Source organism: Lynx canadensis, chromosome B4 (genome assembly GCF_007474595.2).
Source record: "Lynx canadensis isolate LIC74 chromosome B4, mLynCan4.pri.v2, whole genome shotgun sequence".
NCBI lineage: Eukaryota > Metazoa > Chordata > Mammalia > Carnivora > Felidae > Lynx > Lynx canadensis.
The window spans coordinates 77,591-104,458 of NC_044309.1; the positions used below are offsets into that span (position 1 = coordinate 77,591).

At 42.7% G+C, this 26,868-nt stretch overlaps 1 protein-coding gene across 11 annotated transcripts in view; it reads left to right on the plus strand.

Annotated features, from left to right (window-relative positions):
• The first annotated feature begins 861 nt into the window (after positions 1–861).
• ZMYND11 (zinc finger MYND-type containing 11) overlaps positions 862–26,868 on the plus strand; it is a 134,780-nt gene continuing 108,773 nt past the window's right edge. For 4 of the 11 annotated variants that reach the window (XM_030321090.2, XM_030321091.2, XM_030321092.2 and 1 more), the window contains exon 1: positions 920–989. The gene's annotated coding sequence lies outside the window, so the exon portion shown is untranslated. Of the gene's footprint in view, positions 885–918; positions 990–1,188; positions 1,281–2,499; positions 2,691–26,868 lie in introns of those variants that run through there. The other 7 variants (XM_030321085.2, XM_030321089.2, XM_030321088.1 and 4 more) reach the window with 6 other exon arrangements.

Genomic DNA, 26,868 nt, shown 5'->3' on the forward strand with positions numbered 1-26,868 from the left:
CTTAAAAAAAAAAAAGATGATTTAAAGCTGTTCATTGTTAGAATTTCTGGGCCAGTGTTTAAATATCAGGTATGACTTGATTTTTTTCTGACACCATTTAATTCCTCTCCTGGATCGTAAAGACATATATTAATCTGTAAAAATGATTTAAAATTATCTTGTGACATCTCTTGATCTAACCAAAAACTCTGTGAGATGCATCAGATCCAGGGTTGAGTGTGGAAAGACTGTTTCCTTGAGTGGTGTGCATCATAGAACACCTATTCAAGTACTACCCATTTCCAAATTCTTAGGCTTAGCGACCAGGTATGAAAGAAGATTGATAAATTGGATTAGAATCCTTAAATTTCTTGAACGGTCTCTTCCTAGTGATTTTCAGTACATATGTCCAAGGAGAACCAGAGTAAGAAATTTTGGCTGATAGGTCGGTCTTCCTTCCAAAGTCCTACCGGAGAAAGGTCATTATGGAAAATATGTGAAATCTGTAAAAGTCTGTTTATCTCTGAGTCTCAGTAAAGCATCCACTGGGATCTCCTCTGGTTAGATGTAGGATTACAAACTGAAACAGATACTTCTCTTTACACCTGTACGGGTGTAGCCAGGTGGATAACGGGTGGTCCTGTTCCTCCCGCAGTCCTGGCTGTGAGCGCCTGGAACGAGGAATCTAGCACCTCCCTGCAATTGTTTCTGACGGCCGAGCTGGAAAGACCTCGCCCGCACGTTCGCGGGATCTGCCGACCTGCGGGAGCCGGCGGCCCTGCGGGCGCGCGGCCCACCGGAGCAGACGCGGCCGCCTCGCCCCCAGCCCCGCAGGTCGGAGCCTGACGATGCTGCGAGCGCCGGGCGCTTTGTGCGCTGGGCCGCCGGCTCCCGCGTGCCCGCACGTACGTAGCCTTCACGTGTGTGCTGCTCTCGAGTGCATGTGTGGATATGTAAGAATATGCTGAAGCAAATTCGGAGACAGGCGCCGAGGACAGGACGGAGGGAAGGTGGGTGTGGGCGTGCGCGGCGCCGGCCCGGCCGGGAGGGAGCCCGCGGCCCGCACCCCGCGGCCCGCTCCCCCGCGCGGCCCGCACCCTGCGGCCCGCCCGGCCCGGCCACACAATAAAGTCCGGGGGCGGGCGGGCGGGCGGAGGTGGAGGAGGCCGGGCCGGGCGAGCGGCCGCCCCGCGCACCCACCGCCATGTGAGCGGCGCCGCGGCCTCGCAGGACGCAAACTTTCCCCGGCGGCGGCGCCCCAACTTCCCGCCCCCAGGCCTGCCGCGCGGCGCCGAGACCCCGTAAGTGCGGGCGGCGGCGGGCCCCCCGAGTCCCCGGTTCGGCCGCCGCGCCTTCCCGGCCGGGAACGCGCGGGTGTCCGCGGCGGTGGCTTGTCAACATGGCGCCCCTGAAGCGCGGAGTCGGGGAGGGCGGCGGGGAGCCGGGGGCCCGGGGAGGCGGAGGCCGGGCCCGCGAAGCCGGCGGGCAGGCCCGGCAGGAAGGCGGCGGCGGGGCGGGGAGGCGGCGCGGAGGCGGCGCGGAGGCCGGGAGGCGGGGAGCCTCCCCCCCTCCCCCCCGCGCCCCGCAGGCCTGGGCCCGGGAGGCGGCGGCGGCGGGAAGGAGGCGGCGCGGCGGCGGCGGGGCCGGGCGCGGAGGGGGAGGGCCGGGCGCGGCGGCGGCGGCGGCGGCGAGGACCGGAGCATAATGGTGGGAGACTCGGCCGCGGCGGCGCGGGGCGCGGGGCGCGGGCGGGGGCGTCCGAGCGGTGGCGCCGTCGCTTTGTGGAGCCCGGCCCCGGCTGCAGCCTCTCGGGCCGCCGGCGCGGTGCGCTCGCCGCCCGCCCTCCGAGAACCGCCCCGAGTGGCCCGCCGGGCTTTGTGCAGGCGGGCGGGGGCGGCGGGGCCTGCGGGGATCCCGCCCGCGCCCCCTCGCCCTCGGCGGGTCCGGGAGGGGCGGGCCGCAGGAGGAGGACCGTGCAGGGCCTGCTCGGGCCGGAAGCCTGGGAGTCGCGTGAGCGCCGCCCGCCGGGCCGGCCCTTCCCGCGCGGCCAGGCCTGGGGCCCTCGGGCCGGGGTCCGCGGATGCGCGGCCCTGTGAGTGGGGGAGGGCGGCGGCGCGCTGGCCGTCGCGGCTCGTTGTTGGAGGGCGGCGGCCGCGGCCGGGGCAGGGCGGGCCCCGAGGACCCAGGCGGGGCCGGGTCCGCGTTCTGTGGGGTAGCCTCGGCGGCCGCCAGGCCTCCGTCTCCTCAACAGGTCCTCCTGGGCCTCGGCGCGGCGTCCGGAGCGGGGCCGCCGATTGCAGGCCCGCCCGGGACCCCGGCTTCCACGTGGACGGCCCCTCGCGCCCCCCACCCCCAACCCCGTGCGACCCGCGGTGCGGTGTTCGTGGGGCCTGGGCCCGGGTCTGGCTGGGCGCTCAGGGCAGGTGCCTGCAGGTTGGAGGGACCCACGGGTGCCCCGAGGTTTAGGTCCTGGGCCCTTAGGTCCGCTTCATCCGGTGTTTTGCATCCTACAGTAAGCCTGCCTAAAAAGAATTTAGTCTGTTGAAAAGCAGAAAGTAAAAGGCTTGTTTTGTTTTAAAGTGAGAAATGAAGTAGTTGTAGCTTACTAAATGTGGGATGCATAACCTTTTCGGGTTTTGGGGTCATTGACTCTAAAGGTTGGAAGTTATCGAGGAGACAGTCTTGGTTGTACTTTAAAAGTTCGCTTTCTGGTAAGCACTGTCACCTTTGTGGTTTTTCTGAATTCTAATTTGTACAGTAAGAAGATAGAATATGAATTTTGTACAGGCATGTTATTTTCCACGTCTTTGGCGAATTGGCGCTGGTTATGGTCATTTTTGGTGGATTCTTTATAGGATGGTTAGGCTAGAGATTAAAAGAGTAGGAGATGTGGGATGTGATTATGAGAATCAATTTTTTTTTCTTAACTCTACCTGTGGTTAACAGAGGATTTCTGTCTTTTACATGGTACTTTCTCCCCATAGATGTTCATGAGAAAACTGAATCTCCCTTTCACATTCCGTAAAGTGGGCAATTTATTTCTGCAGTTACCTGTTGCAACGTGTTTAAATACACCTGTAAATGATTTACAGAGAACGATCACTTAAAATGTTAATTTTCGCTTCTGAGCTCATGCTGAATATTCCTGGGACCTGGTTATGTTGGTACTTGGAGTGGGGTGTCCTTTTTCCGATTTCCTTGAATTGACACGTGTTTATGTAAACGCTTTCCTAACTCTACCCCTTTTTCCTTAGGGGTTGTTCAGGTAATTCTCTCACGTGCACTGTAATAGAGACACCCATGCACTTTGGCATACCTTGAGACATTAAGTTAATGAAGAATTCCGGCTTTTGTAATAGAGGTATCAGACGCTGCCTTCATATTGCTTAAAGACCTAAACCTTTGGCGTCCTATTTCCTTTACCTTCCTTTACTATCCGTCCATTAAATTCTACATAGTAAATGTCATTTAGGTAAAGAGGGTGTATCTGGAAAAAAAAATGGAGTTAATGGTCAGACTTTGCCTTATGATAGCTAAACACTTTTCACTGTTTGAAAACCTTAACTTGGACTTAACACTGAACTTTTTCTTAATAGGGTGATTAGATTTTTTTTGTTGTTGTTGTTATTTAGATCAGAGAGGTGGCATAGCAAAATGATCCCTGAGCCAGATGACTTGGGTCTGAATCTCCTCTGTCAAAGTAACAGCAGGCAAATTAATTACACTTACCATGCCTGGTCTCAGTTTCCCCATCTGGAATACAGGAATGATAGTAATTGTACCTACCTCATAGGCCTATGGGTGCATGGATCACTATTAGACTAATTCAGTTCAGTTGAGTAAAATTCAGGCTAATAATTTAAACTCATGTGTACAGGAGAGAAGCTCTGAAATTACAGCACATCGTGCTCACATGTGTCTTGTTTACCGATTTGTGGTGTTGTGCACCTCGGAATCTGTGTTTTCAACTTTAGTCATTTCAGAAAGTTGGAAGATAAGCATTTGTTTGTTGTAGTCCTTGTGGTTCATTTACTTGAAGCAGTGTTAAGGGTCTTTTCATCATTACTTTTTTTTGCTTTTACTCTTTTTTTTTTTTTTTTTTACTGGTAAAGTATACATAACAAAATTTATCATCTTAATTTTAAAGTGTATAGTCTGGTGATATTAAATTCACACTGTTGTGCAGCCATCACCACTGTCCATCTCCAGAGTTCTTTTCGTTTTGTAAAACTTAATATCCAGTCATACAAACACTGACTCCCTACCTGCCTCCCCCCGTGCCTGGCACCCACCTATCCTGGCTTCTGTATCTTTGATGAAGAGTCGGGGTAGCTGAAGTACACGGTGTGAGTTCTTGTTCTAACTGTTGGTAATCAGTGAATCATTTTCTCTTTTCTCACATCTGTCACCCTGTCTGTAACTGCTTCAGGTCGTATGTTTTATATTTACTTGAAGCAGAAGGACTTTCTGAATAAAGAATAACTGCTTGTCATCTCTTCATTTGGAAGAGGAATTCATAACCTTCACCAATATTTTTACTAGGAATTTTGACAAGTAAAAAATAATTGAGTTTAATTTTTACCTGTATGTCTTGAGCAGTAACTTTAAGTTACTTTTTGTGGTGGCGTTGTCAGAATTTAAAAAACAAATCTGCTTTGGTGCAGTGATTTCGTGACAGTCATTAGTGATCTAAAGGTTCTCTATATCATCAGTGGTTTTGGTCTTGATTTTTGAAACATTTGGTATCTACAAGTTCATCACATAAATGAATACCATAATAATATGAACCAAATGGTGTATATTCATTGAGTCTTAGCCATTGTACTTTACATATGCTGTTCCACTTTTAAAAATCCTACAGCACAGCAGTCTTTGTTTTAATATGAGAGGCCCCACCACCTCCTACCACACCCCATTCCAGCGTACGCTCTTTAACAAGAAGTGGGCAAATGAGGAGTTTTGTGAGAGAATGTGCTCTGTAGAACATAAGTTTGAGGATCGCTGTGATAGGAGGTAAAGTGACACAAACGAAGCTTAATGGGAGGGAGAGAACAATCCAAATCTAAATACCCAAGAGTATGGTCTTTTTGAGTAATCAAGTCTTAGCTGTATTATTTTAAACGTGTCGTACCGCCGTAAGGAAAGATCTTATCGCACATGTGTGTGCCTGTTACGAATAATTTTTCAGGCAGAAAATTCTTGAAAAGTTGTTTTTTGTGAAAATGCTGTATTATACTTAATGTAAAAGTTATTTACAAGTGTAAATAGTCTGTATGTTTACTTGGACGTTAAAAAGTATTTGTGTAGTAGTTCATTATTTAGTAGGGACATTTAGTATATTGTTAGATACTTATTTACCTCAATTTTACAACTAATCTATGTGGAGCTAATAAACATTTAGACATTTAGTCTTTCATTGTATTATATTTTCTATTCAGTAGTGAAAGGTTAAATGTTTGCCTGAGTTTACATGAATTTAAAGAAATTACAAAGGTAATGGGATACTGTTAAGTCCACATTTTTCAGGCATCCTAGGACTCCTCTGTTCTTCAGTGTTGAGAGCAATATACCTCGCAGATCACATTATATTGGAAAAATGTGTATTGACGAAAACTTGTGTGGTGTTTTATTTATTTTGTGAACTGAGTAATACTTAAATATAGTAGGTTACCTAATTTTGTTTTAAATAAATGCTTTTGTAGTTCACATGACTCCATAATTACTGTTTCATAAGATTACATTAAAGTGTTGTATTTTCTGACAATAGGTAGAATGTTTTAATATCTCGTTCATTAAACATTGTTCTTTATGGAAACATAAATATTGTTCTTTATGTTTTAGACACTTGCCAGGTAACAATTACTGAAGCAAGTGAAAGGTGACAGAAGAAAGTAAGGATAGGTGCCGTGGAATAGTATATTGCATTTGAGTTAAGATTACTTTTGAGGTTTTAACACTGATTTCAGATTTGTTCTGATTTGTAACTTTGTGATTTTATTATGTTCATCACATGAGGATTTTTAAAAACAACTTTGTTGTGATTAATACTTTTTTATGTTCTTCAGGTATTATCTAAGTATTTAGTGAAAGGTAGACCCGCTTAAAAATTTTAATATTTTCCCCAGTTTGATATGCTTACATGCTAAGTAAATTTAAAATATAACGAGGGAAGAATCTTCTTACCTAGGTAGGCATGTATCATGTAAACACAAAAATATTCAAAATTTCTAATGGATTTGTGGAAAGTTAGTCACCTAATGCTAATTCTCACAATTGGGATTAAAAAATGCTGTTTGTTTTTGTTGTTGTTGTTTTTTAATCAGGAAGATACAGGGATTTATAGCAGGAGAATCTGTCATAAATATATTTTACTTTGCTGTGTATTGACATTAGGTCCTTTGAGAAGTTCACCTTCCAGGCAGTTTTAGAGAGCCAGGTTCTATCATCTACACCATGCTTGTGGCAGCACCATTTTCTTAAGAAGGTGTCACTTAGTGAACACCTACTTTACTAGGCAGTTATACTCTGCTTCAGTCTTCGCTACAGCACAAGGAGAGAAGGGTTATTACGGTATGATTATATGATAAGTTACATTGTTACAGTACAGTTGTAAGTACCCTGTGACTTACAAGGAGACAGCTGGACCCAGTGGGTTAAGTACCAGTGCCAGAGGTCACACAGCATACACGATCGAATGGGTTTTGAGTTCAAGTGTATGACTGTCACACTTATACTCTATTTGGCTGCTGTTTCCCTAAAACCTACCAACTACTGGGCTCTTTTTACTGTTATACCTTCATCCTCCAAATGTACATTTATAATCCTGAAAAAGCACAGAGTAATAAAAGAATTTAACACTATGCCTACTCTCCTTACAAAAAGTAGGAGGTGGGAAGAAAGGACTGTTAGGTACCTCCGGGTAATCAGAACTTTCCAAATGCAAAGTTCTGGTTAATTCCAATCTCTCTGGTAAATGACAGCTAGTAATCTGAGAGCAGGCATCAATGATTGGCTCATCGTCTTGCTGTCACTATTGGCAGTCACACTATGAAGATAACTTGGTGCAGGTGTTGGGGCCAACTTACAATCTTCATTTTAATACTTACATATAGAAATGTCTGAGAATTTTCAGAATTCACTCCAACAATAGAGTGTTCTTGCTATATTAGAGGGAAAAGTCATTGTCTTGAGGAAGCTTTTAGCATTCCCTTTGCTAAATAAGTTCAATTTGGATGGAAGTAGCTAATTTCTTGGAAGTAGCTGTAAGTACTGAGGCTTCAGAATTCAGTAGGTGTTTACTATTATCCAAAATAAAGTAATATGAGAACCATATGGTGAAGAGAGACCTAGATGAATGGAGTTGTAGCCTGCACAGATCCAGACCATCTTGATACTCGTCGGAAGGGATGTTAAAGTGGGATATTAAACATGGTTTTCCCATTTAATGGCTGTAGAAAGATTTTTAGGAAGAAGGCTTAATGAAAGGGTGAGCATGGAAACCATCTTGGCTTGAAAGCTGTTGTGAACTTTTTAGTTTTTTTTTTTTTGTAGATTCTTATCTGCCTGTTGATTTTTTTTTTCCGTCTCAGAAATGCACCTGAGAAACGGTGTCTGGGAGATCAAGTCCTTAATTTTTGGGTTTTGACATGCAGCACGTCTACTTTACCCGATCCTTTCAGTAGGAACAAGTGAGATTAATGTATTTGGGATTTCCACTGATACCATATTTAATTTTTCAGGCATTTTATTTATCATTAGAGGTGTTGTCTTTTTAAATTATAGAGTACATAAAGTTTAAGGTGATTTATTTTTCTATTGTACTTATAATTTAACCTGTTTTTTAAGTTTATTTTTGAGAGAGAGGCAGAGAGGGGGAGAGAGTGTGCACGTGCACACAAGTGGGGGAAGGGCAGAGAGACAGAAGGAAAGAATCCCAAGCAGATTTCCACACTGTCAGCCCAGAGCCTGATGCGGAGCTCGATCCCACGAACCGTGAGATCATGACCCCAGCTGAAATTAGATACTTAACTGAGTCACCCAAGTACCTCTACATATTTCTTATATTTTAAGACATTTAATATGTAATGTCAAAAACCTGTTATCTCTTTTTTGAAATACCTTCTTAGTTTACTACTCTGCACACCTGTATTAACACAGTTTTAAGAAGTCTCTTGTAATCTCTAGTCATGTTGGATTGTTTCAGGTAAGAAACTTCTGTTTGAATAATTTGAAAGTTAAATTTTATTTTCTGAGGGTTATTAGAACTAGCTTCTAGTCCCCATTATTTTCAGGTGAACAACCTGAAACAACCACAAAGCTGAACAACCACGAAGCCAGTTTAAAGTTAGGCTTTCTCTTGGCTCCCTACTTCTGTAGAAGCCAGGGTACACGGCAGCTGGTTTTTAGATGGGGAGGAAGCAGCCCTGTGCACACTTCATTTCCTACTGGTCCCCGGCTTCTTACGCTTTTTCTAGTTCTACATCATGTGACAACACACAGCTTTTATTTTTAAAAAAAAATTTTTTTTTTTCAACGTTTTTTTTTTTATTTATTTTTGGGACAGAGAGAGACAGAGCATGAACGGGGGAGGGGCAGAGAGAGAGGGAGACACAGAATCGGAAGCAGGCTCCAGGCTCCGAGCCATCAGCCCAGAGCCCGACGCGGGGCTCGAACTCACGGACCGCGAGATCGTGACCTGGCTGAAGTCGGACGCGTAACCGACTGCGCCACCCAGGCGCCCCAACACACAGCTTTTAGAGTGTGTTGTCATATTTTCTTACCTATAAATAATTTTCTCAGTTTTAGAGTACCAGATATGTTCAAAAGCAATTATTAAATTGCTGTTGTTAGAATTGCATTTTTTCCCCCAAGAGAACACTTTTAATAAAATGAGGCATAATGTTTAATAAGGCAAAAATTCACACAGAGGGTTAATATAACATCACATTCTCTTGTGTGTCCTGTGGGGAAAAAAGGAGGTATAGAATTGAAGTAGCTTAAATTTTTTTAGAGCCTTTACCATTACAAAGTAATATATAAATTTGATGTACCTAACTATCTTGTTCTGAAAATAAATTTTTTTTAAAAATATTTATTTACTGTTAAGAGACAGAGTGTGAGCAGGGAAGGGGCGGAGAGAGAGGGAGATACAGAATTCGAAGCAAGCTCTAGGTTCTGGGCTGTCAGCACAGAGCCTAATGTGGGGCTCAAACTCATGAACCGTGAGATCATGACCTGAGCCAAAGTCAGATACTTAACCGACTGAGCCACCCAGGCGCCCCTGAAAAGAAAATTGCTGAATCGTGTTGCTGAATTACATTTATTATCATAAAGTTTTAAATATCTATATATTTATAGACATTCTTAATTCACAAGATTTCAAATACATAAAATTAAGAAATCAGACACTGAAAAGTAATTTGACTAAAGTAAAAGTACATATATTTTCCATAGGCGGACCTCAGGCAGTCAGGTCTCTCTATGATGATATTGTTGCAAGGTGATTGTTGAAGTTAATATTCCTTCTCAACATACATCACATCAGTGACCACATCAATGTCAACCATTTAAATTTAAAAGGATTCTCTTGAAATATCAGTTGTAGACAGAAGAACTAACCAATTTAGTAATGTTTTTGTAGGACCAGCAATAGCACTTTTAATCTTATCTCAGTTTCTTTTAACTACAATTTAGAATAAAACAGTTGTATCCCAGTTATTCACAGCCAAAGAAAGTAAGTTCTGCTGAGTGCCCATAGTCAATCCAACCATGGCTTTCTGGTACAGTGGTATATAAATAACCTTCATTAAACTAGTAAGTTTTAATATTTACTAGATTGAATACTGTACCTTAGGACAAATTGAGACTGTCAAGTCCCAGGAAAAGTCTAGTAGCACCCACATCAGTATTACCCTGTGAGTGTTCAGTAATGTTTGGTGTTAGTGAACTGGTATTTTCTACCTCAATTCTTAATATGGTCCATAGAAAAATGGAGATGTTGACATGAAAAATGTTAGAACATAGCCCCTTGCAAGCTAGTGTTACAAAGACACCACTTACAAAATATCCTAGGCTTTACAGCAATAAAATCTTTGTATCATGCTATTGATTCAAAGTTGGTTAGAAGGCCTAAGATATTTTGTGAGTGGTTTCTAACCAACTTCATATGAATTGCATTTTAAATAGCATCGTCTTCTAGAGTTTCACCTTGAAGAACAGAGTGGGGATGTCAGACGGGTGTAGGACCAGGAGTCAGTGTTTGTTCTTCAGTAGAGGTGCCGCTTCCTAGAATGATTCTAAATACTGTAAATAATAGGAGCAGGATCACAGGAAGTTTGATTTATAGGAAGTAATTGAGAAAAATCTGAATTCTTTCATATGAAATGCTGAACTGAATGCTGGCTGTTGTAGCATCTGCCCGCCGTGTCCTGGAACCCGGGTGGCGGGAGGCTCTGCTTCTGGTCTCTTCCCTGCGCTGAGGCCTGGAATCTGTTACCAGGCAGTGCACGGAGGTCTCTGTGAACGTGTCCTTCACTTTCTCCCCTGGGGACTACGACAACCCTGTCATTCAGGAAATTTTGGAGTCCACTCTTATGCCCTGCTGTGCTTTATGTAAAACTTCTTTAGCCAGTAATTGTTTATCCTTCCAACAGTGGGTTTTTGTTTTTGTTTTGCTTGTTTTCAGTGAGCAAGTATATTGGTTAATATTAATAATAGTTCGTAACCTTTGGTTGGGTATCCACCTTTCACTTCCTCATTCCACTGCCAATAGTGAAGTCAACTCAAAATTGACTTGACAGTTTGTGGGCATTTACGTTCTCCGCTGAGTCTCGTCTTCTCCACCTTACTGCCAGCCGTCAGTGATTTGTCCCTCAGTTGAACTGCATTAGCCTCAGCTGGTTCGTATTCTGTTGCTTGTTTTTATTTAAACTTTACCCCGTAATCATCTTGTCAGTTCCTTGACCTGAGAACCCTGACGGAGATTTTGGTATAATTCCTAGTATGGTGCTGTACATGGTACGTGGAGGTGGACAAGACTGCCTGCATACCGTAGGCACTACACCACCATCTGGGCTCTAAATCCTGCTGGATTTCTCAGCAGAGCTCATTTTCCACTTTCTGTCCTGACTTACTAGAGCCCTTTCTCCTGGGCGAGAGCAGGCTTGTGTGGGAAGTAACATGCTGCACCTGCCGTCCTCTTCACCTGTGCTCTGCACGTCTGCCCTCCAGAAGCCTCTCACCTGCTGTCAGACACATTTGACATCTCCCACCATCACAGAATAACACAAAACAGCAGACATCGTGCTGAACTGCACACCTGCTCTGGTTTTCTTTTCTCCTGTACTAACCTTTCTGAGCGCCCGTCAAAAGAACCGTTTCCCCCTTTGTTTCTCCACTTCTTCTAGTCCAGTGTCCTCCACCATCGGGTGATTGAAGCTGCTCCAGTGAGGTCACGGTGACGTGACCTGTCGGGCTTCATTCTGTGGTTGTGAGGCACGGTTGACCATCCCCTCCTTGGTTTCTGAAATGCCACACTCTCGAGCTTCTCTTGAGCACTTCTGACTGCTGCTTCTGTGTTTGCCAGATGCTGCTGCCCTTTCTCCTCCTCTTTCTCCTCTTTATTTTAGAGGGAGACTGTGCTCAATCCCACAACCCTGGGATCAGGATCTGAGCCGCAATCAGGAGGCAGACACTCAACCGACTGAGCCACCCCTGCACCCCTGAGATGCTCTTCTACCTAGAAGTGAACGTGAGGTGCCCCTGTGCTCTGCCCTTGGAACCCTGTTCTTTTCCTGCCTGGCTCCCTCCAGAGTCTCATCCCTGCTCATGGTCTGTTATCATCAACATGGTGGTAGTTACTGTATCAGCTTAGATGCTTTCAGTTCAAACTCGGAGAAGACCGTGGCTCACACTGGAAATCCAGGGATAGGACGGACTGTGGGTCATCCTGTCAGCAGCTTGGAGGCCTGTCTTTCCCTTGTGCAGTCGCCCCAGCCCCCAGCAGCAGCTTTATTCTGAGACTAGTGCCCCTCATGGTTGCAAGATGGCTGCATCACGTCTAGAACTACTGATACTCAGAGAGGGAGGAGGCTGTTTTTTAGGGGCAAGGGCATCTGTCCTAGAAGTAGAAGTGAGGAGGGTGGAATTACTATGACTGATACTGAATAACTCTCTGAGCCAAAAAGCTGTTGGGGAACTAATCGCTTTCTTTGGCTGGACAATTCTTCAGTGACTTCCCAGTGTCTTACGTTATAGTCTCGAATCCTTCATAATGGCTTATGAAGCTCCTCCCTGCAGTCTGGCTCATGCACACGGTACCACCTTTGATGCTACTCTTCCTTTGCTTCAGCCTTGCTGGCTAATTTTAAATGTCTGGAGGCTTTGGGTTAAATGTCACTTCTTCAGGGAGAGATGAGGGACCACAACCTCTTCCAAAGTGCTTCCATACTTTTTTTTTTTTTTTTTAGTATTTTTTAATGTTTATTTTTGACAGCGAGAGAGATGGAGCATGAGCAGGGGAGGGGCAGAGAGAGAGGGAGACACAGAATCCAAAGCAGGCTCCAGGCTCTGAGCCCTCAGCACAGAGCCTGACGTAGGGCTCGAACTCACAGACCACGAGATCATGACCTGAGCCGAAGTCGGACGCTCAACCGACTGAACCACCCAGGCACCCCATACTTTTTTTTTTTTTTTTAAAGTATGTACAACGTGGGCCTTGAACTCAGTCCCTAAGATCAAGATGTTCCTGAGATCAAGAGCTGCACACACTCCACTGGTGGAGCCCCCTGGGCATGTCTGGCTGCAGCCATTTCTAAAGCTGATGTGATGGGATTATTTTAGAAAACAATGTGCCTTCATTAACCACAGTTAATAATTACATACTTCTTGTAGTTTCCTGGGGACTGCCTCCCCTCCCCCTCGTTCCCAATAACCTGTAAGTTTACAGGTTAAAATCCTTCTTAACACAGTGGCCTAGGAGTTACTAAGCACAGGCCAGAAATGTGAATGAGACCAAACCTTTTTTGACACCTTTCTTCAGGGTTGCAGGAAACACATTTTAACCAAACTAAAACTCAGAGTACTTTAGGAACAGAGGTTGTATTAAAATAACGGGTATTTGGCGCTTCAGCTGTGGAAAGTGCTCATCGGTGTCTGTTGTTGTCTGTGTCCTCTCTTGCCATACACTTTGCTACGTGTAAGGTAGTGGTTAAGATTTCATAGTTTCTGGAAGATGTAATACAACATGGAATTCAAAGATATTATAAGCTTTGATATGTTTATTACATCCATTCAGTATAAAAAACAAGACAAGAATGTGTATTACCCAGGCCTGCGCAGAGGTTAGATGTCAGCTGAAATGCATTCTTCTCTCGATGTTTGCCTCTGTTGCAAGAGTGCGTGCCGGGAGCCCGCGTGCCACTGTCTCCCCCTGCTTTGTGTGTTTGCGATCTGTGATCTGCAAAATGGTCCCATAACTTCTTAGTTCTCCTCTTGTCATTCATTATAATAAAATTCACGTACAGTAAAATAAGATTTGCTCCTTCATGAGAGTAAAATATCCTTAAGTGGACTGCTAAATAATTGAGGGTTTAAAATTTTTTTTTTAATGTTTATTTTTGAGAGAGAGACAGTGAGAGCCAGGGAGAAGCAGAGAGAGAGAGAGAGAGAGAGACAGAATCTGAAACAGGCTCCAGGCTCTGAGCTGTCAGCACACAGCCCGATGTGGGGCTCGAACTCATGAACTGGGAGATCATGACCTGAGCCGAAGTCGGACACTAAGCTGACTTAGCCACCCAGGCGCCCCAAGGGTTTTAAAAAATTCTCATTGAGTCTCATGTAATCAGAATCTACACAGTGGAAAAGTTCACCTGCAAAGTTTGGTCTAATTTCATGCATTAAAGAGATGATATTTTATAGGCAAACGTATTAGGAAGAAAGAGAGGTCTGTATAAACCGATTAAATTCCTTCAAAGATTTATTTGTTTTAAAGTTTATTTTGAGAGAAAGAGCGTGTGCTAGCAAGTCAGGGAGGGCTGGAGAGAGAGAATCCCAAGCAGGCTCCACACTATCAATGCAGAGCCTGACATGGGGCTCAAACCCAGGAACTGTGAGATAATGACCCGAGCTGAAACCGAGTTGGATGCTTAACTGACTGAGCCACCGAGGTGACCCTTCATTCAAACATTTATTAAGCGATAGGTGTTACCTGTAGTATAAGCTCTCTACAGTGGATGACATGGACCTTTCTGTTGTCCCTCTGCTGTTGAACTCCTTAGCACAGTGCTGATGTGTACCTAAATAGTTCATACTCTGTCGCTTCTGAAGTACAGAATTGTTATGTGTCCTTCAAAGTTGATGTTTACCAGTGTACAATCTGCAAATTATGACAGATTCCTCTTGGAAAAAAAATATTTGAGAAACGACGCCTTCTGGTTAACTTAGCATGGGCTGGTACGGTTGCTGTGTTGTAAATAATGGCTTCAAAAAATAATTCTCGACACAAACATTATGACCCTGTTCATAGTTTTTTAAGTTCCTGAAAGACCGTGATCATGTCATTTTAACTGACTTGTTAAGAAATAATGTTATAAGGGACAGGGAATACTCTGCCATGGTGGCAATGATCAGCCTTGGCTGTATATCTAACTGGAAAGCTCATAAAAACTTTGGTTTTCTTCACCTCCCTGCTTAAAATGGTTTGCAGGATGTTTGCTTTATCATGTTATAAAAATGACTATTTAAAACCTCTGAAAAGTAAAGATTATGTTTTATTATAATTATAGTCCATCTTTTTATTCACAGTAATGTTATGTCAGGTCACCACAGACCGGGAATTCACCAACATTGATCCTTTGCTTCTGAGGGAAAAATACAGGGTTATGTTCCTGCTAGCCCTCTGCTCACGTTTTTGTAAACCGAAATGCCATTTCTGTTCTACAGTGTCATTTGCTAAAATCCTTATAAAACAAGCCAGTATATGCAGGCAAATTTAACCTTTTTTCATATGGTGTCACTTTTTGAAACATGGCAGGCAGCCAGCGCTACCTGAGGAGGATGTAGCGTTTTCTTGACCCCAGGTAACTGGACTGTAAATTTCTTGGACTTTCACCTCAGAACAATGCTGTCCACTACACTTTTTGATCTGTTATCATCTCCTGGATCCATGAATGCAGCTGCTTTTCCATCTTTTGAGCACCGTAGATGTTACCGTAGCACTTTCTGGAGTAGCCTCAGGCACGAATGGGTGCACTTCTCCTGCCTGGTTCTGGGTGACGGGGCAGGTGAGTTGTTAGGGACAGCCCTGTGACCGGCTGCCTGAATGAGGCCTACCTGACACGCGCACCCTCTCCATGAGGCAGCCACAGCCTGCTGTGCTCAGGAGCCCTCGCTTAGACTGTTCGAGCTGGGAGATCACCAACAGAGCGCAGAAATGCAAAAAACATGCATTAAGTAGACTGCAGAAAGGGCACTGTTTACTGTCTGGGCTGGAACAGGAGGCGGAATGGGAGCTGGGAAAGTGTCCTGTCCTGAGTGACGGTGGCCACAGGTACGGATTTCAGCAAGAGGGGAGTTCACACGTGTGAGTTCTACAGATGATGAGAATCTGCCGTAGGTATGTATCTGAAGTCTTTCTGTGTCAGGGTTTTTATGTTCGTTTCATGTTTGTATCTTTTATTTTTACCCGGAAGTTCATGGCTACAAGTGAAATCTGAGAAAATTCCTCTTATTTTGACTTCCTTTAGTTGGACATCTTTTCCTAGTAGTTTTATCTGTAGAGAACACAGATAAGCACTTGTGTAGAAAAGGGTTACACATGTTAAAAAAACGTGAAGACATATTTGGCCTCAGTGGCAATCTTAAGAAAAGCAAAATAAGATAGGATACAATTTTTGCACTTTTGGTTTTGATTGAAAATGAAAACGAGTCGTTGGAGCGCGAGGCTCTTGATCTTGGGAGTGTGAGTTCGAGCCTCATGTTGGGCATACAGAGATTACTTAAAAAAGCATGAAAAGACCAAAAAATCTAGAGAGGCTAACTGATATCCATAGTGGTTAGAAATCTAAAAACTCATACCCTTTATTTAGAGGAGAACTCCTACCCTCTTACAGCATGACCCTGGGAAACCATCTGTCGTCAGGGTGGTGGTCTGATATTTGGTGGGTATTTAAAACAGCTTTTAAAGGAAAAGCGCATCTTTTAAGAAACATGCATGCTGGGAAGAGGTTAGTGGGTCAGTGGTGAACAGTAAGGGAGGAGATAGAAAATTAACAAAAGTCAAGCACACATATGTAAAAAGCATGTCTGATTTGCAACCTGAGCTCACCACAGGACACGTGGCAATGTCTGGAGACCTGGGACATTTTTGACTGTCATGCCTTAGGAGAAATTATTGGCATCTAGTGGGTAGACGTCAGGGATTCTGCTAAGAGCCCCACAGCACAGACACCTGCTCTGTGACACTCCGAGGTAGGTAGGTAGGTGTCTCTGTGCATGGTGATGACCCTGGGTTATTAGGGAAACGTGTTTGCTGTCTCTACATGCTGTCTAAGCAGCTAGACTGTGTCTGATAGATGTTTGATTGCCAGTCACCTTGCTTTAAGGAAATTTTAATGCTTAAAAAAAAATCATCATCAGGGGCACCTGGGTGGCTCAGTCGGTTAAGCAGCTGACAAGCTCAGGTCGTGATCTCATGGTTCATGGGTTCGAGCCTTGCGTCGGGCTCTGTGCTGACAGCTCACAGCCCACTTCGGATCCTCTGCCTCCTTCTCTCTCTGCCCCTTCCCTGTACTCTTTCTCAAAAATAAATTAAAAACATTTTAAAAAATCATACTTGTTTGGAAGATTTATACATCTTGTTTTTAATTATTTTAAGTTCCAGTATAGTTAACATACAGTGTTATATTAGTTTCAGGTGTACAATATCATGACTCAACAGTTCTTACATGTCTTGTTTTTAAATAAGGATAAACTATTTTTGTATTTTAGTTGTTTTACTTATGAGTCCTGTAACAGTAACTCTTTGGAAAAGCTTTTTTCCTTGCCACGTGATTAATTTCTTAAGATAAATATAATCAGATATGATACATACTTTAGCTTAAAGACACTTATTTAAATTAAAAAAAAAACAACTAGTGCTGTCACGTTTAGATAGTGTGAAAACCGTACATTTGGAGGTAGATTGGTGGATTATATTCTTTTGAGAGACAGCATAGTATGGTCTGCATTTTCATCACCATCCAGCACATGACTCAGAGTACTTACCTAGTAAAAGCACAAAGTAATTTGAGTCAGATTAGGAATACAAACAAAAAATACCTTCATACTAATATTTTAGGTTATGTAGGTACAGATCTTTTCATTGATATTTGAAACTTGGCAGTATATAATCTGACATTTCTTTGATATTTTTTGGTGGTAGAAGAGGATATTATAAAGAGTTTTAAGTTTTTTTAAACTGAATTTTATAATTAATTGTTATTTTCTGTTATTAAGGATCAGCTACTATGTACAGTATTGAGTGTTTGATACCTAGGTCTTGGGAACTTGAGGAAAGTAATCTAGATTTAAAATACATGGCAGGGGGTGCCTGGGTAGCTCAGTTGGTTAAGCGTCTGACTTCGGCTCAGGTCATGATCTTACGGTCCGTGAGTTTGAGCCCCCGTTGGGCTCTGTGCTGACAGCTTGGAGCCTGCTTCAGAATCCGTGTCTCCCTCTCTCTCTGCCCCTCCTCCACTTGCCCTTGTGCTCTCTCTCCCTCTGTCTCAAAAATAAGCATTAAGATTTAAAATCTGTGGCAAAGGGGCACCTGCGTGGCTCAGTCAGTTAAGCATCCAACTTTTGGTTTTAGCTTAGGTCATGATCTCACGGTTCCTGAGTTTGAGCCCCACATTGGGCTCCTTACTGACAGTGTGAAGCCTGCTTGGGATTCTCTGTCTCCCTCTCTCTGTCTCTGCCCCTCCCCTGCTTGCTCTCTCAAAAAATAAATAAAGTTAAAAAAAATATATATATATGTGTGTGTGTGTGTGTGTGTGTGTGTGTGTGTGTGTATGGCAAAATGTTAATTATTAAAGCACAGAAGATTCATGTAATTCTACTTTTGTAAGACTCCTCACGTGAATAAGCTGTGTCCTTTGGCTTCTGTGACTTGTGTTTTAAGTGTGCAGTTCAGTGGTTTCTAGCACATTCTCAAGGTGGCGCAGCGCTTTCACTCTCTAATTCTAGAGTATTTTCACACCCCAGAAGGAAACCCCGAATCCATTAACATATTCCCCATTCACCTCTCCCAGCCCAGGCAGCCCCTCCTCTGCTTGCTGTCTCTGTAGATGGGCCCATTCTGGATGTTTCCTGTCATTGGGGTCCTAGGGCATGTGGCCTTTTGAGTCTGGATTCTCTCACTGAGCATCGTGTTCAAGGTTCACCCATGTAACAGGTGTCCGTACTTCCTTCCGTTTTATGGTTCAGGAGTTTTCCGTTGTATGAGCAGTAACCTAGTAGATAGACCATATTTTATTTATCCAGTCATCAGTTGATGGATATTTGCGTTGTTTTCATTTTTTGGCTGTTATGAATCACGCTGCTATGTCTATATCCGCACAAGTTTTGTTGGTCATAGGTTTTTCTTTTTGATTGAGATCTAATTGCCATAACAAGGTGTACTGTGTGTTGATTTGATACCTTATGTATTTCCATATGATTATACCATGGAGGTAGCCAACACCTCTATCACATCTCATAGTTATGATTTCTGTTGTGGTAAGAACATGTAGGATCTGACTGCTCAGCAACTTTCAAGTGTATGATGTAGTATTGTTAACTGTAATTACAGTGCTATGCATTATACCCCCAGAACTCATTTATCTTCGAATTGGAAGCTTATACCATTTGACCAACATCTCTCCAATTCTCTTGGTCATTTGCCTAGAAAAATTGCTGGGTCATATGCCTCCTCTCGAGAAACTGCCACACTATTTTCAAAAGCCACTGCATCATTTTACCTGCCCACTAGCGTTGTGTGAGGATACAACTTCTCTCCATCTTAGCTGGCACTTGCTTTTGTCTTGTTTTTTTGAGTAGAGTTTTCTTATGAGTGTCAAGTAATATCTCACTTTGGTTTTGATTTGCATTTTCCTAGTGATCCGATGATGTTGGGTGTCTCTTCATGTGGTCGTTGGTCATTTGTTTATCTTCTTTGGAGAAATGTCTCCTTATATCCTGATATCTTTCGTATCATTGCCCATGTTTTAAGTGGGTTGTCTTTTTATTATCAAATTGTAAGAATTTTTTTTTGTAGAGTATGCATAGAAGTCCTTTTTCAGACATATGATTTACGAAAGTTTTTGTCTTGTGGATTGTCTTTTCACTTTCGTGATGGTGTGCTATGAAGCACAAAAGCTTTTAATTTTCATGAAGCCCATTTCTTGGTTGCCTTTTCACATGACCCCTCGTTCTTTTTTATACCTGCTTTGTACTCCACTGGGTGGGTGCCCCATGCAATGTTTAACCAGTCCCCTATTGATTTAATATTACAGATAGCGCTATAATAAATGGCTTTTTGCGCATATCATTTGTGATTGTGTCAGTGATATTGCTAGCCCAACTAGTAAATGCATACATGATTTTGGTGGTTACTGCCACCTTCCTCACATGAAGACTGTGGTGTTTGTGTTCTTACCAGCAGGGTGTGAGGAGGGTTGTTGCTGTGCTGCTGTACAGCAGAGGATATTGCCAGGCTCTTCTACTTCCAGTAGTCTGATAGGTGAGAAATGGTAAAATGGAGTCTCAGATTACTCTTCTAAAAGATTTCCGCAAGCACTTGGGACTAAATCTCAACTTTCTATCTTGATGCATTAATCTCTTTTCATGTGCCAGTCCCGCACTTATTAATTATATTTACTAATAATTAGTTATGTATTAATTCCTGGTAGGGTTGGCTCTTCCTCATTGTTTTTCTTTTTGTGAAAATTCTTGCTATTCTTCCTAATGAAGTTTTATGAAACCGTTTTCTTTCTTAAGAAAATAATTTTGAATATTTGATTGAAACTGTATTAACTTCTAAATTAACTTAGAAAGAATTGGCATTTTGATGATCCTGAGCCTTTCTACCTGAGAACATGGTATCTTTCCAGCTATTCGATTATACATTTGTGTTTTTCAGGAGCATGTTATAACTCTCACCATATTGGTTTGTGTATTTCTTTTTTTTTTTTTTTTTTTAATTTTTTTTTTTTCAACGTTTTTTATTTATTTTTGGGACAGAGAGAGACAGAGCATGAACGGGGGAGGGGCAGAGAGAGAGGGAGACACAGAATCAGAAACAGGCTCCAGGCTCCGAGCCATCAGCCCAGAGCCTGACGCAGAGCTCGAACTCACGGACCGCGAGATCGTGACCTGAGCTGAAGTCGGACGCTTAACCGACTGCGCCACCCAGGCGCCCCGATTTGTGTATTTCTTTAAGTTTATGACTACTAGATATTTCATTGTTTTTAATCTTTTGTTACAAATGGGATATGTTTTTGTTTCTTCTAAATTATGTATATGAAGACACTGCTGCATGTTAATTTTTTATCCTATTAAATAAAGTATTTTGATTGAATTTTTTATTCTTCTTAGTTTTCTGGATACATAATCATACCATCTGTGTGTGCAAATAGAGGTATTGCTACCTTCCCCCCACATTCCTGTTCCTCTGATTGCTTCCTCTTGTGTAACTGCAGTGATAAGTACCTCCAGTGCAGTATTAAATGAGAACAATGTAGTGAGGACCCATAATTCTTTATTTACTCTAGCAGAGAATTCTCTAATAATTCATTAATGCTGACTTTGTTGCTACATGCATGTATATGTACACATAGTTCGCTCAATTCATTTTTTTTTTTTACATGAATGGATGTTAAATTTTGTCAGGCGCCTTTTCAGCATTTGCAGAGGTGATCATATTCTTCTTAGCCCTTCTCACGTTAATTATGTTAATGTATTTCCTAATATTGAACCATCATTTCATTCCTGGAAAACTGCATTTATTTTAATGTGCTGTTTGGTTCTGTTTGCAAAAATTTTATTTAAGATTTCTGCAAGGATAGGGGCGCCTGGGTGGCGCAGTCGGTTAAGCGTCCGACTTCAGCCAGGTCACGATCTCGCGGTCCATGAGTTCGAGCCCCGCGTCAGGCTCTGGGCTGATGGCTCAGAGCCTGGAGCCTGTTTCCGATTCTGTGTCTCCCTCTCTCTCTGCCCCTCCCCCGTTCATGCTCTGTCTCTCTCTGTCCCAAAAATAAATAAACGTTGAAAAAAAAAATTAAAAAAAAAAAGATTTCTGCAAGGATATCCATAAATTTATGTGTATTGTTTATTGTTTATAGTATAAGTTTGTGTGTTTATTGAATCTAAGAAATTCTCCATTTCACCCTGATCCCTCTTATGTTTCTCTCTGATGTGGACTGGATACTCTCCGGTTCTGCCTTAGAGCACTTGCTCCAGGAATTTGCTGTCTGCTTCCTGTGTTCAGTCCTGTTTCCTAGATACCACAGGGTTCCTGGGTCTTCCTTAATAATGGTGTATTTATTCATATTCATAGCTTCCTGAAAAGGGGTGCATAGGGCATTCTTTTCCGGGTTATGTGCAGATGGAAAATCTCTTCACAATAAATTCAACCTTCACTAGTTGATTGTTTGCATAGTTACAGAAATTTGGGTTGAAAATAATTTTTCCTCAGCATTTATAAGGCATTCTCCCATCATTTCCTAGCTTCTACATTGCTGTTGAGAAATCCAAAACATCTCAGACTGTGGCAGCCTGGGGGCTCTGTTGCTTTCCGCTGGTGTTCTGACCTTTGAAGGCAGCGTGCTTTGGCCCTCCTCCCATTCCTGTGCTGGGCACCTGATGGGCCCTTTCCCCTGCACATGCCTGTCTTCATTGCTAGGTTATTTCCTTGAATTATTTCTTGGATAACTTTCTCCCCTCCAGATACTCTTTCTGAAACTCTTGTTATTCGGATATTGTATCACCTATAAGATTTTCTCCTCTGGTCTCCTGTTGTGCATTTCTTGTCTTTTTCTTCAACTTTATGGGACATAGCCTAAACTTATCTTCTATTCCTTTAGCAGGGTTTGTTATTCATCATCTTTAAATATTTTCTCAATATTCCTGTTTACAATGTTCTATTTGTGGGTTCATAGATACATTTTCTTTTCCATCTCTTTGATGAAATTAGTTATGTGTATTTTGAAAATCTTTAGTATTCTTGCATTTTCTGTTTAAGTCTCATGTCCTCCCCCACCTCCCCTGGTTTTCTGTTTGCATGATATGACCTTTTTCTTTGTTTTATTGAGAAACTCTTCACCAGTGTCTGGTGATCCTTGGCTGTCTGTCCATATTTAAGGGTGAGGCACTAGAAAGATATTTGAAATTCTGTGTGTGGGCTTTACAATAAGGATGTCAGTGGGCCAGATGGCTGCTTCTTAGTTTCCCTCGGACATCAGTGTCTGTGATAATTTAATTTCTCCACAAAGTTCTCATCTGGCCTCTTGCCTGAGCCTGAGATTAGGTACCTGGAATTTAGTGGTAGAAAGGAGCTGCCAGGTATTTACAATTCATCGTGTAGCTTTTTATTGAACCTCCTGTTTTTCGCTTGTATATCACCACCACCCTTGTTGCTGCCAGATGCACTTTCTGGTTCTACCTATTCATAGCCTCTGTCTCCTGTTCCCTCTGGGATGAGGATGGGTGGATGTCTGATTGAACCTGCCTGACGGCACTACAGATGCAGGAGTCTAATGGCTTCTTATCCAGTCTATTAAGTAAGGCCATTTATTCAGCATCCCTGGTTATCCCTGCACCTGCTGCTTCCTGTTCCCAAATTTTCCTGGAGTTGTAGGCCGGTGGCTTGCTTCTCATTACTACACCCCTGTGTCAATTTGATATTTCACTCTTTGGCCAGAACATTTATAGTTCATTTATCTTCTTATATTTTTTCATTTTTTTGTAGAGTGTATGTTCATCAAAGATATTTTTGTTTGTTTGTTGCTTTTAGAGAAGGGGATAAAATAGAAAAATCTTTATTCTGTCATCTAAGGATTACTTTCTTAAATCAGATTGTTGCCTCTTCTATTCTTCTGAAGTTTAAAATCCTGTTTGTTGCTGCCTATTGAAATTATGTGGAAATCCACACTGGTGTGGTCACTCTGGACTTCGGGTCTCAGCATGCCTCTCTGTCTCTTTGCACGTTACAGCCACTGTGCGTTCTGCCTTCCTCCATCCCAGGCTTTCTCACATGACTAGCTCTTTTTCATCATTCAGGTCTTACCTCAAATAGAATCTCCCTAATATTCTAGGATCATCAGGATTGGTTAGGTTATGCTGCCATAACAAGCAACCTCCACATCTCAGTGGCTTTAAAGAAGAGTGATTCTTGCCCATCTGACACGTCCCTTACAGATGGTCTGGGAACACTGCTGTGCACTGTCCTCATTCTGGGACGTAGGGTGACACAGCAGCCACCATCTGGCTTTACCCATGGCATAAAGAAAAAAGGGCATACCCTATCAGAGAGAGAGAGAGAGGTTCTAAATCTTCCAAAATGGAATTGGTATAGATCCTTTTTACACAGATTCCATTCGCCAAATCTAGTTACGTGGCCAAACCTAATTTAAGGGCAGTGGGGGAGTTCAGTCCTACTAGTGCCAGGGACAAGAACTACAAATATCTGGTGAATGAACACTAATGACACTGCCATGGCAATGTGACCAGCCAGTGTAAAGGAGCTGTACTAGGCAGGGTTCTCCAGGGACACAGAACCCACAGGACACATGCACGCACACACGTGGAGATTGGTTTTGCTCTTTGTTTATGGAGGCTGGGAGGACCCCAAATCTGTAAGCTGGAGGCAGGAAAGCTGGTGTTGCGTTCCTGTCCAAGTAAAGCCAGGGGAGCTGATGGTGTAAATCCCTGTCCCAAGTCAGAAGATGAGATGAGCTGACCAGCCACCCTAATAGGCCCAGGCCCCCCGTGGATTGGAGGAGGCCCGCTTTTGTGGGGAGGGAAGTCGCTTTACTGAGTGCACCCATTCAGATGTTGATCTCACCCAGAAACTGTGTCTAACCAGCCTTGGGCTGGTGGCCTGTGAAATTGACACGTAAAATTAATTGTCTCAGGAGGCCTCACCATTGCCTTTTATTTTCTTTATAGGACTTGGCACTGTCTGAATTCATCTTGTTTTTATGTGTATTGTCTGCCCGACCCCCTTTCTGAGTTGTCCACCACGTCCTGAGTACCTAGAGCAGTGCTAGGCAAACAGGCGCTCATAAACCTGTGTACGTGATGACCCAAAGGCTGGTTTTTAACAGGAGCACGTCATGAAAGCCTTTGCTGCTGAAGAGACTACCATAAGACTGCTTCTCTCTTTTCTTTCCTGCCCAGTAAACAAAATTGGGTATGCTTTGTGTGAACTGCTGTAGACAGCTAACAGTTTCCTTTAATATTGTAGAGTTAGTGGTTAAGTGTTCAAAACACTTTAGTAAAAGTAGTTAAGAAATCACCTCCCATTTGTAATGACATGGATGGAGCTAGAGGGTATTCTGCTAGGTGAAATAAGTCCATCAGAGAAAGACACATACCATATGATCTCACTCATGTAAATTTAAGAAACAAATAAGCAAAGGGAAAAAGAGAGGCAAACCAAGGTACACTGTTAACTATAGAGAACACGCTGATGGTCACCAGAGGGGAGGTGGGTGTGGGATCAAGGATGCACTTGTTATGAGGAGCACCGGGTGATGTATGGAAGTGTTGAATCACTATATTGTACACCTGAAACTAATATAACACTGCCTGTTAACTAATTGGAATTAAAATAAAAACTTAAAACCACTTTAATTAAGAGAAAACAAAGTTATGCCAAGAATACAATGTATGTGCTTGTAACTTCATAAACTTAACTGATGACATCAGTTTATATCACTGGTTAAAATTTTCATCCGGGGGCATCTGGGTGGCTCATTGGGTTAAGTGTCTGACTCTTGATTTCGGCTCCCATTATGATCTCCGGGTTTGGGAGATCAAGAAATGGGTCAGGCTCTGCACTGACAGCAGGGAGCCTGTTTGGGATTCTCTCTCTCTTAACCTCTCCCTCCCTCTCCCTCCCTCTCCCTCCCTCTCCCCCCTTCATCTGCTCATGCTAACTCTCTCTCTCTTTCTCAAAATAAATAAGTAAACATTTACAAAAAATTTTCCTTGGCCCAGCAATGTGGAAATGCAAAGTTAGTGGTGTTGTCTAAAAGCAAATATTTATACCTTTTTGCTATATATTTTTGTGAGATACTTGTATGTCTTTGCTTTATAAGGAGAGAGACATTTATGTTCTATTTAATTAATTTTACATTACGAAATGTTTAAAAACAAGTCTTTATTCTCTTTCAATCTTTTATATCTTACCAGTTCTTTTTGTGCCTGTACCAATCACTAGTTACTAGTTTTACTCCCTCTTGTTTGCAGATGACATTCTTATGAAAGGAAGTTTGTTTTTTCCTTGAATAAAAAGTTTTCACATTTCACAAAATTTAAGCTTTTTATATTTATGCTGTTATAAGAACTGTAAAATACTAGAGGTTTTAATAAAATTTTCTGTACATTAATATCAATTGGATTTGGACACATTACCCACTTTGGGTAAAATTGAAATTGTTTAAGGCAAGGCAGAAAAACTAACAGTTTGGGTTTCACACTGCAGTTCCCAAATTTTTAGATCAAGATGATATGCCCATTTTGTTTAATAAATTGTTTAAAAGAAAAGTTATAACTCAGATCGTTCATAGTTTCATAGTTTGATTCTTTGCAGACTTCCATTTTTATGATGAAATCTGTAGAGATGGCAAAACTGTAGGTTGTCATTTTCTGTGTGCTTGTTTCTGACATGTTCAAGATGCAACATGAAATTTCTTTTTTTTTCTTAATGTTTATTTATTTTGAGAGAGAGAGCATGAGCAGGGGAAGGGGCAGAGAGAGAGAGAGGGAGACACAGAATCTGAAGCAGGCTCCAGGCTCAGAGCTGTCATCATAGAGCCTGATGTGGGGCTGGAACCCATGAACTGTGAGATCATGACCTGAGCTCGTCAGATGCTTAACTGACTGAGCTACTCAGATGCCCCTGTGAAATTTCTTGATGCAGATATAATTGACGTATAACACTGTATTAGTTTCAGGTGTACAGCATGATGATTCAATATATTTATATATTGTGAAATGATCACCACAATGAGTTTAGTTAACCTCTCTCACCTCACATACATATTTTTTCCCCTTGTGATGGCATCTTTTAAGGTTTACTCTCTCTTAGCAGCTTTCAACACAACACAGTAAAGTATTGGTAACTGTGGTCACCATACCGTCCTTGACATCCCCAGGGTTTACTTATCTTAGAACTGGAAGTTTGTACCTTTCAACCTCCTTCACCCCTCTTCTGTTTCTGAGCTTGTTTGGTTGTTTTCAGATTCCACAGGTAAGTGAGATCGTAGAGTATCTGACTTATTTCATGTAACATAATGCCCTCAAGGTTCATCTGTGTTGTTGCAAATGGCAGGGCATCCTTCCATTTTTATTGCTGAATAGTATTCCAGGGCCCGCGCGCGCGCGCGCGCGCGTGTGTGTGTGTGTGTGTGTGTGTGTGACGTTTTCTTTATCTGTCCGTGAACACTTAAGTTGTTTTTGTGTCTTGGCTGTTGTAATTTATGCAGTAATGAACAAGAAGGTGTAGATATCACTTTGAGATAGCAATTTTATTTCCTTCCAATAAATACCCAGCAGTAGAATTGCTGGGTCATGTGGTAGTTCTGTGTTTTCTTTTTTTTTTGAGCGTCCTCCATACTGCTGTCTGTAGTGGCTGCACCAGTTTACAACCCC